General features: G+C 41.0%; 1 protein-coding gene across 5 annotated transcripts in view; it reads left to right on the forward strand.

Annotated features, from left to right (window-relative positions):
* The window catches only part of LOC138349465 (beta-1,4-mannosyltransferase egh-like), an 84,460-nt gene that overhangs the window by 54,792 nt on the left and 14,664 nt on the right, over positions 1–15,004 (forward strand). For 2 of the 5 annotated variants that reach the window (XM_069318270.1, XM_069318271.1), the window contains one exon: positions 8,540–8,606. The exons of 1 other annotated variant lie outside the window; for it this stretch is intronic. The gene's annotated coding sequence lies outside the window, so the exon portion shown is untranslated. Of the gene's footprint in view, positions 1–8,539; positions 8,607–13,412; positions 13,519–15,004 lie in introns of those variants that run through there. 2 more of the 5 variants (XM_069318269.1, XM_069318273.1) reach the window with 2 other exon arrangements.

Here is a 15,004-nt window from a genome sequence, read left to right on the forward strand (position 1 = left end):
GAGGTCACTCTGTACATCATGGGAGACATCTCCCGTCACGCAGGGTGCAGTCGCACCTCCACAGATCTCCAGTATCATCTATTGATACTGGTAATGGCTCCAAAGGGCCACCACTTACGAGCTATTCATGCCCGTGCCACCTTTTGGGGGCTTAATCTTCATCAATCAATCAATTCTAATATGTTTATTGTTTGTGATGTGTGTCTATGTATGTATTAACACGATGCACTGAACAGGGTGAGAATAGCTTGAGCTACCTCATCCCTTGGTGTGTATTTTACCTCAATAAACTTATTTCAATTTCAATCAATTCTGTACATGAGAGACGCTCATCTGCACTGAGCTTGTAAACACCACAAATGGTGCAAGTGCTGAACAATTAAATCAGGAATTATATATATGTCGTTAAATTGTCTGTGTGTGTCGACAAATGCAGTTAAAATAAGTAAAGTAGAATACTGCATGAGGAACTCCCAAGCCCAGCCCCAAACATCACCTTACTTCGTGGCCTTCAATCTAAAATGGAAACATTGAGGCAGTTACATCAAAGAGAATCCCAGGAAGCCGTGTAAATAAAGTTGCATACAAATTGGGGAGTAGAAGAACTCCCAGAACCCCATCAACCAGGTATCAACCAGGTAAATGACTTCTTACGGATGTGTGACAGATTTGCCCAACATTTGGGAGAGTATGGGAGATTTGGGGAGCCGGTCGGCCGAGCTGACAGCACACTGGACTTGTGATCCTGTGGTCCTGCGTTCGATCGCAATCGCCTGCGAGAAACAATGGGCAGATTTTCTTTCACACTATGCTCCTGTTACCTAGCAGTAAAATAGGTACCTGGGTGTTAGTCAGCTGTCACGGGCTGCTTCCTGGGGGTGGAGGCCTGGTCGAGGACCGGGCCGCGGGGATACTAAAGCCCCGAAATCATCTCAAGATAACTTCAAGATAACATACTTCAAATAACGCCACTCCACAAAGGAGGTAGTAAAGTAGACCCAATAAACTATGGACCAATAGCTCTAACATAAGCCTAACATGACGTGAGCGTGATGGGGGGGGGGGGCTGACAGCTGAGTGGACAGCGTTTCGTTTTCGTAGTCCTGAGGTTCCGGGTTCGATCCCCGGTGGAGGCGGAAACAAATGGGCAGAGTTTCTTTCACCCTGATGCCTCCTGTTACCTAGCAGTAAAATAGGTACCTGGGAGTTAGACAGCTGCTACGGGCTGCTTCCTGGGGATGTGTGTAACAAAAAAGGCCTGGTCGAGGACCGGGCCGCGGGGACGCTAAACCCCGAAATCATCTCAAGATAACCTCACACATCAACAAAATATTTGAGATTTTTCTTAAGAAGTTCTTAACAAGAACTTTTCAAGCAAGAGATGACATACTAATGATGATAATCTTCTACAGATCGGATATTATTGGCTTTGCAGGCGATGAGTCACAATAACGTGGCTGAAATATGTTGACCAAACCACACATTAGGTGAAGGGACGACGACGTTTCGGTCCGTCCTGGACCATTCTCAAGTCACAATCGACTTGAGAATGGTACAGGACAGACCGAAACGTCGTCGTCCCTTTACCTTCTAGTGTGTGGTCTGGTCATCATACTTGATGCTTGTTGAACTGTGAGAACCAACAGTGTGTTGAGCTGGTGGAGGATAGCCGTCGTGGCTTGTATGAGTCACCTGTTCATGTTGTCTTCACTCGTCTGCTATCACCAGCGGTTATCTTGTTGACGTAAGGCACCACACTCATAATACTATTCATCCAACTCCTCCTATTCATCCAACTCCTCCTATTCATCCTTCTCAATGTCAAGAAAACGGTCAATGTAAAGTCTCTTATCCTAACCTACCAGAGGATCCAAAACAGAAAACGGGACAGTACGTCACTTTCGCGAACTCCATTTTCTAGTACAATTATTGGCCATTTGTAACGCATACGAGCGAAAAACGACGTTCTAAGACGACAGGTTGATTCATAAACCTTGCATAAACTCCTCACATTTCAAATGTCACATTAATCACATTTGACCTTGAAGAAGTCAAAGCCGCCATGCACTCGGTCTCAGCCCAGACGTTTGGAATTCAACATTGATCAGCACTTGTCGAAAAGCACAAAGTAGCCTACAGAGACGGATCCTAGATATCGGTGACGTCCCTAACATTTGTGGGCCTCGTAGCCTGGTGGATAGCGCGCAGACTCGTAATTCTGTGGCGCGGGTTCGATTCCCGCACGAGGCAGAAACAAATGGGCAAAGTTTCTTTCACCCTGAATGCCCCTGTTACCTAGCAGTAAATAGGTACCTGGGAGTTAGTCAGCTGTTACGGGCTGCTTCCTGGGGGTGGAGGCCTGGTCGAGGACCGGGCCGCGGGGACACTAAAAAGCCCCGAAATCATCTCAAGAATCTCAAGATAACATTACAACTGTACTTCCTCCACACTGATAACAGGAACAGAGCACACCATAACATGCTTTGAAATTAGTGATGAAGTAACATTACCAAACAGTGATAAATTGTTTGAAAGATGGTTCCCCGGTACTGTTTTTCCTCTAGAAGTCCTGATCTCTTATTCTCAAAGCCGACTTAAACTCAGTGCTGTCATCCGTCTAAAATGACACCCAACCACTTGGGCTGGTTGGTAGAGCATCGGTCTCGCTAATTCAGGTCGGCGTTCAATTACCGACCATCCAAGTGGTTGGGCACCATTCGTTCTCTTAGTCCTATCCTAAATACCCTATCCCTTTCAAGTGCTATATAGTGGTAGTTGCTTAGTTGTGAGACAGCCCCGCTCCTGTGCCAGGTAAGTCCACTACGGGCTCACCATAGCCCGTGCTACTTGCCCCGCTCCTGTGCCAGGTAAGTCCACTACTGGCTCACCATAGCCCGTGCTACTTGCAGCTTTGGTTCAGAGTAGCTGAATCTAAACAGAACTACAACAGTCCGTTCTCCTGATAATTATGTTATCTTCTAAGATGACACAAGACGGTATCTTAGTTTCTTGCGCCATAGAGGACGCATCATCACTTCTCCTAACTGAAGTGAACCAAGTTTAACAGCGGGAATGGTACACCAAAAGTATGTTCATTGCACTATGAAAATAGTGCACAAAGAAATCACATTAACGTGATGTATCAATGAGAAAATGAGGAGCCATGAGGAGGATTCGAACCTATACTCCGGGTAGTGATCAAAGGCGTGTGCTTGGGAGGACCCAGAGCTTAGGTTCGAATCCACTTCGTGGTTCTTATTGATTTTCCTAATAATAATAATAATAAATTGATTGATGAAGATTAAGCCACCCAAAAAGTGGCACGGGCATGAATAGCCCCGTAAGTGGTTGCCCTTTGGGGCCATTACCAGTATCATTAGCTGATACTGGAAATCTGTGGAGGTGTAACTGCACCCTACGGAGAGGTCGTGACCTCTCTGCAGGGAAGGGTCAGTCCAGGTGGTGTACGCCTCTAGTATGCCCACCTGACAAGCTGTACATCAAGAACACGCACATACACTCTTTTACTACGGGCTCACCATAGCCCGTGCTGCTTGGAACTTTTTGTTCCGGGTAGCGAATCTTAAACAACAACCCTCACTTAAAGCGTTACACACAAGAGTACAACTAGGTTAGTGTATGGGTTTGTGAGCCCCTTGAGGGACCCTATATAAGACGAGGGTAGAAATAGCCTTAGCTACTTTATCCTTTTAAGATGTACTTCCTTTTCTCAATAAACTTTCTTAAACTAGGTTAATAGGTGGGGCATGGGGAGCACGACCTCAACGCCCCCGTGATCATTGTTAAGGAATAGTGGTAGGAGTGCAGGCGTAAGTGTTGGGGTGACTCGACCCCAATAGGTTGACTCAGGTGTGGGGAGGGTGGGTGAGTAAGTCCTCATACTCGAGACTATGCACAAAACCTGTGTATGTTCAGAATTAGAAAGCCTGACGTATGAATCACAGCCTGGTTGATTAGGTATCCTTGGTGGTGTTTAGCGAATTCTCTCTTGAACACTGTGAGGGGTCGGCCAGTTATGTCCCATATGTGTAGTGGAAGCGTGTTGAACAGTCTCGGGCCTCTGATGTTGATAGTTCTCTCTTGAACACTGTGAGGGGTCTGCCAGTTATGTCCCTTATGTGTAGTGGAAGCGTGTTGAACAGTCTCGGGCCTCTGATGTTGATAATTCTCTGTCAAGAGTACCTATTGCACCTCTACTTCTCAAGGGGGGTTATTCTGCTCATCCTGACATGCCTTCTGGTGTCAGAAGTTCAGAATTCCTGTGTCAAAAGATATATTATCATATATCTTATTAATATAACATGTTACAACTAGGTCTTGCTTGGGTTAAAACAATGCTCCAGTTTCAGCATTATTAAAATGGTTTTAGACACGTGCGCTAAACTCTGAAGGTCTTTAAATTTGATGGCTTGTTTGGTTGGCATGTTTGGTTAAGACAATAATCACAGGGTAGTATTACTGCAAGCAGTGATGGTTGTTTAGGTTATCTGGTCTAGAAATGGAACGCAGCAGAGTTGTGTGGTTTAGGTGGAAAGAAAGGAAGATGAAAGCTCCAAGCCATTACGACTATATAGCACTGGGAAGGGGTCAGGATAAGGATTTAGGATGGGGAGGGGGGGGGGGAGGAATGGTGCCCAACCACTTGGATGGTCGGGTGATTGAACGCCGACCTGCAGGAAGCGAGACCGTCGCTCTACCGTCCAGCCCAAGTGGTTGGAAGGTGGAACGAGCAGATGATAGCGTTGTGGTGACAGCAGCTAGGTCACAGTCTGTCAACAACAGAGGGCATAAATATTTACTCTGATAAATCCTGGTGATTGTGGCCGAATATTGCCATAGAGACGAGGTGCAGGGAAGGGACGGGGGTTAGTCTATAAGGAATAAGAGCTTAGAGTGCTTTTGTCTGTACATGGCAGACTAGATTGGTGTGGACGCACTTTGGCAGGGAAAGAGTGTGTGTGAGGGGTCCGTCTAATTAGCACAAGCTACACAAGCTTCAGAAAGCTTCCTGGCAATACGTTAGTAATGAATAAATATGATAGGTTAGGCTGACCTGACCTAACCTAACCTGACCTGACCTGACCTAACCTGACCTAACCTGACCTGACCTGACCTGACCTGACCTGACCTGACCTGACCTAACCTACCTAACCTGACCTAACCTACCTAACCTGACCTAACCTGACCTAACCTAACCTAACCTAACCTAACCTAACCTAACCTAACCTAACCTAACCTAACCTAACCTAACCTAACCGACGCTTGGATCGTCGACTTGATTTGGCGTCACCAGCTTTTTATTTTCGCCTAATTTCTTTATAAAAAGATACTTTTTCAGATTAAAATTGTTTTTTCGTGTTGTACATTCAGCACCAACATTATAATGAGTAAATATATCATATTTATTCATTACTAATGTATTGCCAGGAAGCTTTCTGAAGCTTGTGTAGCTTGTGGTAATTAGACGGACCGTGTGTGAGGGCGATAAGGCAAGATTGATTGATGAAGATTAAGCCACCCTAAAGGTGGCACGGGCATGAATAGCCCGTAAGTGGTGGCCTTTTGGAGCCATTACCAGTATCATTAGCTGATACTGGAGATCTGTGGAGGTGCGACTGCACCCTACGAAGAGGTCGTGACCTCTGGATAAGGCAAGGATATGCAGGTATTTAAGCAAGATACGGTAAGAGAGGGGTGAGAGTGGTTACCTATTTATGATAGTCCGGTGGGGAAGAGTTCTAGCTCCTGGTCCATGCCCTTATCTATTCCTTGTGCAATTATTTGGTCTTGATTTTAGAATTGTGGCTCGAGTTTGCACATATTCTCTAGTTCATTCTCTTGTTCATTCCACTTCCACAAGTGTTAATTAATTATGTTGTACACCGGCTGTGCTCAGCTACAGTATCCTGTGATAGTTATCTGTATAATGTTGGAGTCTACATGAATTTGTGACAAACTCGGCAGTGCCTCGCACACTCCACAATGGTTCTACATTGTGACTACTGTATACACGCAAACCGTGAAAGCGTTTAACAATTTTACATACCGGTATTACACATTTTGAAGTGCTAGTGCTCATCATCGGTACTAACAATATGGAAATGAAAAGTGTAAGTAGGTAAGTCACTACAAATGTAAATTGCTTTGCTTCAAGTACATTAGTTCAGTTCCTGATCCAGTAATGTGACTGCAACCTTTCTGCCACTGCCAACAATGGGTGTTTAGTCTATAAAAACAAATTAACTTAAAAAACTTAGTGCAATAATATTAACAAATATTGTAAATAGCTGCTGTTTCTGTGAGTGATAAATATTTTTATAAAACCTAAAATAAAAAGTAAATATAGAAAGAAAAACAACTCAGCCTTTAAAAAAAATAGAATTAAAAAAAAAGTGATGAAGAGTTTCAGTACCTGCTTGATGAGGTTCTGGGAGTTGTTCTACTCGCCAAGCTCGTGCCTGGTTTGACGTGTGAGAGTTTGGTTCACTAGACTGTTGCTTGGAGCAGCCCGCAGGCCCATATATGCACCACGGCCTGGTTGGTCCGGCACTTCTTGGGGAATACTATCCAGTTTTCAATGTATTGTTTTCAATGTATTCAGTGTAAACAACTGAGGGAGTGCTGTATAATATAACATTTCAAATGCCTTATCTGAATAACTGCCCATCCTCCTAAAATGATAGTAGTGTACTTGAGTAACTGTTTGCTCTCGGATACCAATGTGTGGTGATGGACCACCAAAAAAAGTTGGTTTTGTATTATTGAATTAGGCCAAATAGGACCCCCCCCCCCCTCTCCTCCCACAATATAAATATAGAACCTAACCTAACTTCTCCTCATAAGCCTAAGCCAAATACATGCTGTCTTAAACCAGTCTCCGTGGTGTAGTGGTAAGACACTCGCCTGGCGTTCCGCGAGCGCTTTGTCTTGGGTTCGTATCCTGGCCGGGGAGGATTTACTGGGCGCAAATCCTTAACTGTAGCCTCTGTTTAACTCAACAGTAAAATGGGTACTTGGTTGTAAGAACGATTCTTCATGGTGGTCGTATTCCAGGGACCTGCCCGAAACGTTACACGTACTAGTGGCTGTACAAGAATGTAACAATTCTTGTATATATAAAAAAAAAAAAAAATATATATATAGTATATATAACCAGAACCAAGTTACCTCTCATACCAAGAACAGTTGAGGGCCAGAGGGCTAACAACACTGCAAACCAGGCATGACAGGGCTGAGTTTATTGAAACTTAAAATTGGAGGATGTTGATTCGCTGATCCGAACAATTTCTTCAAAGGGTCAGATGTAACACAAACAAGGAGCAACGGTTTCAAGCTCAGCAAGCCACAATGATGGACTGAAAACAGGAGATGCATTTTCAGCCACAGGGTTATAACCCATGGAACTGCCTACCCATAGAAGCCATAAGTGCCAAAATTGTTGAATTTTAAAATCCAGTTAGGAAAAAACCAGGACACGGGTGAGGTTTGTCATACCGCCACCTTCCTATCCTCGTTGAGGCTACTAGTGTTAATGGCTCTCGGGTAAATTCAGTAGAGCATTTATAAATTTGGAATAGCCTAGCACAATATATGTGCTATAGAAACTCTAGGAGTGTTTGTTTTGTTTTTAGGTTTTTTTTACTTGGCTATAAAATGAAAGTACGAAAAACAAAGTTTTTGTGGTCCATCATTACATATTTGTGCTTTTTGACCAAATAGCTTCTATAAGTATTGTAAGTTGAGGAGGATGGGCTGGTGAATACATGCGTAGCTTAAGCTGTGTTCATATTTTGTCCTGAAGGGAGAGTTTATTAGGGGACTTGAACTGCTAAGTTAGTATTAGTACATCTTCAGTATGCTAACAAAATTCTACTCCTCACAGACTTGACCTCATTTTAGAATTACTGTTTATTGCTCAAAATTTCAAGTTTGATCAACTGGAACACTTCAGCTTCACAATTTGTGGATGAACAACTTATTATTTTGTTTTACTAGATTTTAGCTTAGTTTAGGCTTTTAGACATTCTGTAGAAGAGTTTTATAGTAGCAGCAGCTTCAGCCTATTCTTTTGTTAAAATACATGTTAACTAACATGTATTAGATTTAGAACTGACGGCATTAGATTTTCATAATTGAGGGAGCTGGTCGGCCGAGCGCACAGCACGCTGGACTTATGATCCTGTGGTCCTGGGTTCGATCCCAGGCGCCGGCGAGAAACAATGGGCAGAGTTTCTTTCACCCTATGCCCCTGTTACCTAGCAGTAAAATAGGTACCTGGGTGTTAGTCAGCTGTCACGGGCTGCTTCCTGGGGGTGGAGGCCTGGTCGAGGACCGGGCCGCGGGGACACTAAAAAGCCCCGAAATCATCTCAAGATAACCTCAAGATTTCTAATACATTTCGAGGTATGACCCTCTTGAGATATACCCCTGTAAAGATTACCATAAATGCTTTTGATTAGCTGTTTTTTTTCACTTTGTCTTGTATGTGCCACTAAGATGGGGTGTGTTCGTGTTGCAGGTGTAGCGTGGTTGAAGAGGAGGATCATGCCGAGGCTAAGATAACTACAACATCCATCACGCGGGAGGTGGGTATTGTACTCGGTTGTGCTTACGGAGGTTGAGGTTTGGCTCTTTGGTCCCACTCCTTGACTGTCGATCAACTGTTTCATTATGTTCAGTCTATTGGTCTAAGATGTTTTTCCTGCTGTGTTTTGTGTTATATTGTAGTTATGGAAATACAGGATACAGGATAAAAGATCCAATCGATCTTTTATAGACCAGAAATAACATACTTCTGGTCTAGGAATAATCATGTTTGACTACCAAATATTTAATAAATATACCTGTAACAGAGCAAACTTAACCTTGGCCAGGAACAGGATTGGATGAATTATGAAAATCTTCAAAAGTAGGGATGCTACTCTAAATCACTCGTGCTGTGTCGTTTTGTAATACTGCTTTTGTCTTCCCTCTCCCCTTCCCGCTTTCAAGACTAAAGAATTATTCAAACTAGAGGATAAATGTCTACTGTAAATGCACCAAAATTATTCAAACCGTCTTATTGGAACAGTCTCGAAACACTTGAAATGTACCTCCTAGATGGAACTGTACCAGCAAATAAGAGTATACCAGTATAAGAACATGAAATATGGGAGGGGGGGGGGTGAGAAAGAGTACCACAGCAGGCCTGGTAACCCGTACAAAGAGGGTGTGAGTTGGAACAAAGGTTGAAGTTTTGAAAAGGTAATGAGAGTTTCCTACAGAAAGTGCTGGATCAGTCAGGTTGTGATGGGTATGCGGACTACTGACAGCTCTAGATAAGAAGTCAGCAGCCTTTAAGTAACCCTGTACAAGGCAATGGTCAAAGCAAAGTTGAGGGGAAAAATAGCCATATTCCATATTTTGAAGGCATAAGGATCTAGAAAATAATGCTACCCAGGGAAAAGACCAATTTGTACAGTGTATCAGATATAGGATTGCTAGATTGCTTCTAGCATAGATTAGGTATATTCAATATATATATATATATATACACATATATGAATGAGAAAATATAAATAGGAGCTGTAACGTTTGGGCCAATAGGAGCTGCATTGTATGGGCCAATAGGCCTTCTGCAGTTACTTTTATTGTTATGTTCTTGACACCTGGTCCATCAACTGTGGTATTCTGCAAATTACAGGTACTGTCACTCAGTCATATCATTCATCAATGTTGTTTATAGCTCATGTAATACCGTTCATTCTTGTGACTCCATGACTCAAAATTGCACTCATTAAAGTTTTGATCTTTCTTTTGCAGCATCTTCATATAATCTTGCACTTTACAGTCTTGCTCTCTTATTGTTGATCTTAATTACATCTCTGTGGGCCATAGTATTTTATTAAATTTTATTTAAATGAAGTAGTTTTTTGTCAGTTATAGTGCATTAAACCTGCAACAGGTTGTTACCTACTCTATTGAAAATTCATATCTTGAACCTAATAAATACTTCACTATCTTGAGCATCATAGTCACATCTGCCTTATCCTGTAACCCTCTAATTTGTGACTGCCAAAGAGTGCTTATTAAAGTCTGGTATTCTCTTCAGGTTCGAAATCTATTTTTATCGTTCAGAATTCTGCTCCGACATCTGTGGTAGCTTCCCCACTTCCAATTTTTTTATGGTATTGAAAAGCTGTTAGTCAAATCACTTCACATGACCTTGCATCTAAGCTCGAGTCATTGGCCTTCTTCTAAGTTGTATATTCCTGTTTTAAACCAGTACTGCCATGCTCTCTACTGTACGTAGTTATATCCTTCTCTTTGAAATATTAAATTTTCATGGTTGTTGATGGGAGGTTGCATGCTCCAGCAAACAGATCCACAAGGGCCGTGACGAGGATTCAAACCTGCGTCCGGGAGCATCCCAGACACTGCCTTAATCAGTGTTAAAAGTGTTAAAACCCTGTCGTAGCTCAGTCGATTAAGGCAGTGTCTGGGATGCTCCCGGACGCAGGTTCGAATCCTCGTCACAGCCCTTGTGGATTTGTTCATTTGATGCATCACGTTAGTGTGATCTCTGTGTGTGATGCTCCAGTAACATGGTGCTCCAGTCTGTTGGTATAAACTCCTTGGCATGTTGGATCACTGAACGTTTTCCTTTCAGTAATACTGTACGTGTAATAGAGTCCAGCCAAGATTGTCAACCAAACCCAAAGATATTGAGGATTATGTGTACAATATAAGGCACCGAGAATGCTGCATACTCTCTTGTTTATTTAAATTTTACAATGTTTTAAGAACTGTCTATTAAACTTTGTTTAACTTTCAGTAATTTTTTATGATTTTCTAAGGAGACAGCAGTAACTTCCTAATGACATGTTATAAAATGGAAAAAAAATCCATGTAGCTTTATTGGTGAAAATTGTCCTTATTAAACATCGTTTTGGAATTTTGATAACATTTGCTTGGAGATTTTTTTGTTTTGGGAGATGCAAGCATGCAGATTCTAAGGTTACCTGCAAAGACAAAGTTGTAACCATGTCGGTATCAAGTGTAAGGAAGAGAAATTGAGAAGTGGAAATCCTGACCTGGGAAAGTGAGCCATGCATGGTGGAATTACCTGTTTTTTTCGTATTAGGTTTTACAGGTAGTAGAAAATTCACCTCCCTGCTATACCAGTTTCTCATTTTGTGGGGTTAATTGTCAAGATTGCATTTGTATGATTTCAGTGGCATCATTTGTTGTACGTGTTAATCTTTTTGTGTACTTACAATGCTTCCGAGATCATGTTACAGTGATCTAACAGTTGCGCAAGGTAGGATCATCTTCTAAAGCAATCTTGCTCTGAATTATATAGATGCTTTACTACAGTGTACAGTATATTGTGAGATTACTCTTGAGCTATATTTTATATACAGTGCATTACCAAACTCCGCTGATCTGTGCTGTTAACCAGTAGATTGTACAGGGTGTTGTGAACCCCTGGAAAGACAAGACTGTAGCACATGAACAGGGTACGGAGTACAAGTCTGACTGTGTCCTTTGTTCTTTATTTGCTAGACGATTATCATGCAAAATAAACGCCCTAGAGCATTTAGTCAGTAATATATTCCAAACCTTAGAAGGTTTTAATACTCGACATCAATTATTATTATATATTAGAACATGTTGTATAATGTGAGATGTAACTTTTCAATGTACAGTACTGGTAATACATTTTACTAGACAAATTAGTTTACCTTTGTACAATGTTATGAATCTGTATTCTCACTATTGCATCTTTACTGATAGTACTTTGACCGAGAGGTTAGATATAACCATGTATACTGGGCAACAAGTTAACATGACTAGTATTTTTTTTAATCTATACAGAATGTTCTTTTTCATTTAAATTCCAATATGCATCCTGTGATGTATCTTCACTGTAAGTTAGGGCCGTGATTGCTTAAACAAGTCTCGTCTGTTGAAGATGTTGTAGTTCTGAATAAATGCAGAACACCTCTTAGTTTGCTACAAACAGAGATCACACTAACGTGATGCATCAAATGAACAAATCCACAAGGGCCGTGACGAGGATTCGAACCTGCGTCCGGGAGCATCCCAGACACTGCCTTAATCAATGACGATTAATCTGCGACTGTCGTAGCTCAGTCGATTAAGGCAGTGTCTGGGATGCTCTCGGACGCAGGTTCGAATCCTCGTCACGGCCCTTGTGGATTTGTTCACCTCTTGGTTTGCTTAAAGCAACCAGCCTAAATTTTTGGGGGGATTGGTTTGATATCTGCAATGGGGCTATTTCAGATGGCTGCAACCTATAATTTGCTTAACAGTTTAGACTCGTTATTTGTTTGGGGGTTTATTCTGGTATATTTTCTTGGTGAATGACTTAATTATTGGTAAGACTCCTAAGGTGCAGTAAAACATTAAAAATCTGGTCCTCTTTACAATGAATCTTTAGTAATAAGGAAGAAAATTGTCAGATCATCATTTGTGAATACTGTATGGATTCCGTCCACGTTCCTAAGTACCTTTACCATAAAATGTGGCTACATTCTCTATAATAATTTCTGCCACATCACATTTTTTCACTTTTATTTTAATTTTTTTGTGCCTTTAGTTGTGTAGTAGGTACAGTACTGTCTTGTGTGTGTATCTGTCTCTCTTTCTCCTCTCTGTCTCTGTCTCTGGGGAGGTTGATATTACTAAGTGCTGAAAACTGCTAAAACATTATTGAAAACAAATGCCCAATTTCAGACTTGATGAAAGTCATGGGTTGTCATAGATTGTGATATTTATTAAATGGTGGCTGGCACTAGTGTTGACCCCAACTGGCCTATAATACTCTCATACCCCTCTTATGTATCACCTTGAAAAGTTGGGCGAGGTTAAACCCATTCATCTGGCTTCTTACTTTGAACAGACATATATGTACTCTTAAAGATAAAGATACTGTGTGTGTAAACAAAAATAATTATTTTGATACAACTGTTTTGCTGTGTTTTACAATGGTATGGTACAAATAGTTTGTGTACGAGAGACACTTATTGCAAGCATACACAATACATTTTACTTGCTTGCAAGTGAAGTATAGCAAACTTGTTGCTATACTGCTGAGGTAGATGTATCCATTTTTGTACATCAGATTGCTTTATCAGAGGATCAAGGAAATTGTTTCGATATTTATCATTTGGTATCATTTGGTGATACAGTCATCATACCAGGTTACCTTGAGGTATAACCTCAAGGTAATTTGGTATGATGACTGTGTCCTTCAAGGCATGTTGTATTCCGACCATGGAGCAATTGTGTGTTTAGGCAATAGGTGTCTGATTAATCCCAGTCATTTGAGAGATTGCCTGATAAAGGATTTCTCTCTCGTGACATTGAAGATTAGGGACCTTTATCTTATCAGGAGAGAGACCTGGGCCTTTCGTACCGCCTGCACAGCAGTGGCTGACTTACCGATTGTGTAGTGAACAGTTACATGTGGAGCATAATTAAGCTAATGCTCAAGTCTGTCTTTTGAGATAGCCTTTGTTCAGATTTGATTAGAAACATAAACATTTTGTAAATTAAATTGTTTTAGAAGTGCATAAAACAGTATTGATAAATTGCTGTTAATGAGTTGGAATCATTTATGAAGGACTTTTGAAACCTACCATTTAGTGATATGCTTTGTTGATAAAGTAAACATTAATTTATTTGTTTGAAAAAATCAGATTTTAAAATTGGATAGTCATTGCTGTTTTTATGGCATATTGTACTGAAAATTAAACTACAGTACATGCATGTCATCAATATTTTGCAAGTACTGTACTGTAATTGCGTATACTCGGTGTATTTCTTTTTTGCTGATTTTTCTATTTGTTTACTGTGTCCCATTTTCCTTCTCACATTGATTTTATTTTCCCCCTAGTTTCTCCACTCTTTGCTCATGCTGCCATGTTTAACAGTGGGCTCCAGGTATCCACAACTGTTTAATATTAAACACTTTCTCACATCACTACATGTTTGTTTTACACTGGTGTAAGTTTGGAGTGGTTGTAGCTGCAGGTGTAGTAATGTGGTATTCCATACCTGTCTTTCCATACCTAGGTAAAGAGCAAAATGTGCTGACAGTGATGTAGACACAGTTGACATTATTTGCAGATGACAAGGCTAGTGCTTATAATGGGAACATTAGGACTGCAGTTAGGTCAGTGTGGTGATGGTTGTACCACAAGTAATTTTTTAAAGTACAGTACTCAATAAGAGCGTTAAGTAATTATCGCAAGAAAGTGCCGAACTAGTACAGCCCACTGTGTGACTATACTCTAGTACTGTATATGTATGGTACAGTTGAACTTCTAAAATCTGAAACTCCATATAAAGAATACATTTGAATAACGAACAGATTTTGTCGCTGGGTCACCCAGCAAAAATACAGATCTCGATAAATTTTGCCAAGCATCCATGACGATATCCAGTGTACTGCACATTGCTTGAATGCGTTGTTTCATATTTTGGAGTATAAATAGCACAATACAGTTTGTGATTTATTTTATGTTGGTGGGCCAATACTGTACTACCATCCTTGTCACATGCAGTGATTGTTGTTAATCTTTAGCTGGTGATGTTCACTTTAGGAGTTTGAGGCATTTTGTTCCGATAGTCATTTGTGAGTGTGAGAAAAAAAGATGTCTAGTAGCAGTAGTAATCTTACTAGAACAGGAGCAAAAAGAATCCTCATAATACAGTATGGACAAGGATACTGAAGTGATTGAGGTTAGGAATAATAATAATACTGCAATAATAAAGAAGCCAAATTACTGTACTGTACAATACTATACAGTATTTGGAAATCTGTGTTATTTGCAGGTTCCTAATCAGGTCCATAACCTCAGTTACAAACCCAATATGATTTCAACTTGGATTCAACAGAGCAGTTGTTGTTGTTAAACACGTGGGACAAAATCTTACTGAAGCGACCATACGAGTCATAAATACTCATTCTCCGCCC

Source organism: Procambarus clarkii, chromosome 90 (assembly GCF_040958095.1).
Source record: "Procambarus clarkii isolate CNS0578487 chromosome 90, FALCON_Pclarkii_2.0, whole genome shotgun sequence".
NCBI classification, from domain to species: Eukaryota; Metazoa; Arthropoda; class Malacostraca; order Decapoda; family Cambaridae; genus Procambarus; species Procambarus clarkii.